We start from the raw sequence: 4,610 nt of genomic DNA, 5'->3' as shown, positions 1-4,610 counted from the left end.
GAGCTTAAGGATATGCCGTACGTGGGAACTGTGCTAGGAGAACGGTTGGACTAGATGATCTCCAGGGTCCTTTCCAACCTAGATGATTCTGTGATTCTGTAAATTTGTCATGTAGGGCTGTCACTAGACGCTAAAGTCATTATGACATGATGTATTGCCACAAATCTGGATAGAAAGCACAAATAAGCTTCCTTAAGATAGATCACAAAATTCAAAAGGTTTTACTATTTAGTAAAAATATTCAGTGTTATTTTGACAGAAATGCATTGTGGGGTGAAGGTGACCTTCCCTACATCCAAACACCTCTTGATTGTAGTATACTTTGCCAAGCTTTCCTTGTAATACAAGCAGAGACTTTCTCACATAGAATAGCCATTTCAGATCTGTATGATATAGAAGCCACCTTCAGCAATTTTGAATTTAAAATTTTATAAGAGCTTCTTAGGTCATTTTGGTTCTAAGCACTAACTCAGGAACATTGTGTTTCCCTGAAAAGGGAAACCTTAAAATAGATAAAAAAATTACCACAAAATTGCCATTTCAAAACTGTCTTTTAAATTAATGCTCTGGGAATTGCATTTGCATGCTGCTCCAGTCTTAAACTCATAGTTTTCTATGAATAAGAAACTAGTTTGAACTGTCTTGCAGTATATTCTGAAGGAAATAAGTCTGTTACCCCTTTGAAAGCTCCAGTTATCTGAACACTCTTGAAGTCTTTATATAAACTCCCCCCTGGGAACTGCCAATGCTGGCATCACTTCTGCCCACATGTGAATTCAATGCTCTTGGTGTTTTTCATGAGCAAGTCATGTTTTGCTCCCCTCAGCTCCTTCCTGGGTTAAAGTCACATTATCTCAGCCTCTTTCCAGACTAGTTTTTCTAATTCTTTGGGATTCTCTCAACTTCCTGTTTGGGTTTTTTCTTCTTTTTCAAGAAAATAATATCCTTGTGAGTGTAACTTTGGCTTGGCCACTGGAGGAGCATTACTGTCTCCAAGCAGATTTACATTTCAGCCCACCTTATTCTTGTATCCGCCAAGTGTCAAAGCTTTCCTGAGAGCATTTGTGCAATCAGTGACACACTCAAAGGAGAGCCTCCAGCTGGTGCACAGGGACTCTCTTCTGAGACGAAGCTACCTCTGCTGATTAACAGTTAAGCAAGATTTTTTCAGCTTTTTGGCTGCTTTCAGAAAATTTTGGGGGTCATGATTCAAACACAACTGCAAGGACACTTTATGTCCGAAGATGATCCATGTCAGCGTTATCTGCTGCTAACCTGCTGAGAAATAAACTGATCTTTGATGGTCCTTTCCCTTTTCAGTCATGGAGACTATTTTGGAAGTTAGATCATCAGGCTTCACTGAGATGTCTCCTTTGCTCCCACCGTTGCCTGAGTTGTGGTCTGTAGGCATTGTTAAGTAACTCTCCCTAAACTGAACCAGAGGACTACATGCTGACCACATCTGAAAATCAATGCCTTAATGAACGAACAAAAAATCAGTCAAAGTTCCTCTTTGCTGAGGGGGTTTCATAACCTGAGAAATGCTATTAAGTCCCAGTCTCCCGCTCACATGGAAGAGGAAGATCTGCATGGAAGTTCTCTTTTTCCCCCCCCCTGAGGTAGAGTCATTTACAATATATTCATCTTGGAAAAAAATGGGAAGGATAAGCAATGTGACACATTTGATTGGACTGAGATATGCTTGCATGGACAAAATGTCCATGTAAACACTTAAAAAAACATGGAATAAAAACCTCAGGAAGTGTTACTTTTCTATTTTCATTAGGTTGGGGTAAATTTTACTCTGTGTTCCCTGGATTAAATCCAAGGTCAAACCACCAGACAGTGAAATGTTTTCCTTTGATGACCTGAGGTGAAACTAACCAGAGACAGATCACAGAAGGTCCCAGCTGTGCACTTGATGACAACTGACCTTGTGGTGAGGTCTGCCTGGAGCCCATGTACCACAGGCTGACCGCTGCCTCCTGCCCCATCCCACTCACTCAGGGTCATGGCTTTTGCCTCGCACCCCACGTGCATTCACACTGCTCTGGGACTGGCTGTCCTCAGTCCAAAATAATACATGAGAGAAGACTTTTGGGACAGACTGGGTGTGCGAGGAGGCTTCTTGCGAAAGCTTGACATCTTTTCAAAACTATGGCCTCCTGGTGAGACATGTCAAATTCCTCCCTGATGGGTCAAAGAAATTACAGTCCTGTGAAAGGATGAAAGGGTTGCACTTTGAAAAGAGGGACTTGGTGCTCTCTTTAAACTCATAGCAGCTTTGCCTTGAATACTTTGTGTGTGCATAATGCTGCATGGAATTTGAAGAGGAAGTGTCTGACTCCGAACACCTCTGCTCCTGCCCTTTTCCCAGGGGAAATCACAAGTGCTGGTCTGTGCTGCTTCTCACACACCTTCCTCCCAGGGAAGCTACTGAAGCCCATGCAGCATGGAGCTCCAGCAAGGTGCCGTGCTTCACGGCTTGTTGCTTTATTTATGGAGACTGGAAAGCAAAATCCCCGGTAGGTTTATACCTGTGTGGTATTCCTGCTCCAAGAGGGAGGTTGGACTGGAGACCAATGAAAGTCCCTTCCCACCAGCACCAGGAGTCCACGGAGCCAGGACCCTCACATGGGCCACAGAAATGACCAGGGTGGAAGGATCCCTGCATGTTCCTCTGTGTGGAGGTTGCTGAGCAGCCCAGGCCTTGACACCGACATTCGTCTCTTCTTTGTTGATTGGCAAGGCCGCCTTAGCTTGCCTCTTGCACGTGCTGCATCTGTTGGGAAATGCTGCAGAGTCAGAAAAGACATCTACCATTTCACTGGGGCTTGCGGCAACTTCACCACAGAGCAAGGAGCACAATTTGACATATTGCAAGCTGAAGGAAAAGCTCTGCAGGCAAAGCAGGCCAGGGCAGAGGAGAGGAGATGCTGAAATGGCCTGGGGCTGTGGTGAAAGCACTGTTAGCTCCACTGAACCACAACTTAAGAGGGAAAAGAGGACCAAACAGAGACTCTGGGTACAAACCCCCTCCAAGACACCCCGTGGAAACTTCCATCCTGCACAAAGCCACCTACATTGCTCCTTTCTGTGATCTCCTGTTGGTTATGAACTGCACTGCTTGGGCTGGTGCCCCTTTCAAACCTTTTCTCCTCCCACTTTGCACCTTCTCAGCCCTGTGAGCCAGACATCACTCCACCCCAAGCCCTGCCATACATCGCTAGACCTTCTCCTCCCCTTCTCAGCAGGTGCCTTTCCTTTTTTTTTTTTTTTTTTTCCAGACCTACCCCAGAGCTGTCTTTGAATACGAACCTCATGGTCTGGTGTCAGCACCCTTTTCTGTCACCATTGCTGCCAAAGAGACTTGCCTCTGTCTCTGATGCAGAGGACCCTGTACAGTAGTAATAACACAGTATGTTACTCATGAGGCACAACAGTTGGGGATTTGTGCCATTGGGTTGGAATATAAGCCACTCTCTTAGAGGGGAGCTTATATATTTGACTCTCTTATAAAATATAAAGATTTGCAAGTAGGTCAGAAATTAGATTTCAACTCTGCTCTGACCAGAGATAAAACAAGGTCAAACCAGTTTATTTCCACTGGCACTTTTCTATGGCTAGTAGTTTTCACTGTTTGTGTTTATAGAGAACTATGGAGATGACACTCTGCCATAACCCTGTGTTCACAATGGTGAAGGACACTGTTATTACATAAAGCTGGGCTCCTAATAAACACTCTGAGCTTCTGAGCATTACAGGATTGTGAAACAGTCATCACTTACAAGGTGGCAGACACCATACCCGGGCCATGAGCAGCCAGGGGCAACCATTGAGTCAACACCTTCACTTCAGCTTCTTTGCAAGGCACCAGGCATAGATCTCCCAAGAGTGAGGATGCATTCCTACAACCCCCTTCTCCTCTGTTCCCCATCAGATGGAGGCTGCATCTGTATGGCAAAATACCAGCAACGCTGGCAGCCAAGAAAAGAGTTGCTTGGCGAATCTGAGCAGTGGGAGGATTTTCACATCCTGCAGCCACCTGGACTGCTGCATGCAACTCTCCTCCAGCTCTCTCCCTCCAGGACTTTCCCTGCTCTCCACACCTGTGCTTTCCCCTTCCATGCCTTATCTGTTTTTTAGGACACACGTCTCTCTAACTCTCTCATAAGCTCCTTCCTTACCCTTCCCCATGGGATAATCCATATGTGCAGACAGTGAGCAGCAGTAACTTCCAGTGCTCCAAGAAGACATCTGCTTTCCCTGGGCTGAAGGCAACCACACATCTATAGGACAGTGAGGTGCTGAAAGGTGGGAGTAAGCTCCCTGAGAGAGACCTGAGTGTGAGACACAAAGCCCACCAGTATAGCCCTTCCCTCATCTGGCTGTGCCTTATATGCTTAGAAAACAGATGAAGTGGCATTGACTCCTGGAGGTGCTGTCAAAGGAATAAAGCACCTGCTGCCAGAAGGTCATCAAATTACTACAGGGTTCAGCCACCAAAAGCTAAACCGGGAAAAATGCAGTATTTACAGTTAAGGTGCTATTTTTGCATTGCATTTTTTAACAAAACCAGTGGTACCAAGACCCTGGCTCCATCCCTGGCA

The sequence above is a fragment of the Athene noctua genome, unplaced genomic scaffold (genome assembly GCF_965140245.1).
Source record: "Athene noctua unplaced genomic scaffold, bAthNoc1.hap1.1 HAP1_HAP1_scaffold_309, whole genome shotgun sequence".
Lineage (NCBI taxonomy): Eukaryota > Metazoa > Chordata > Aves > Strigiformes > Strigidae > Athene > Athene noctua.
The sequence above is the reverse complement of the archived record's forward strand: the minus strand, read 5'-3'. Positions refer to the sequence as shown.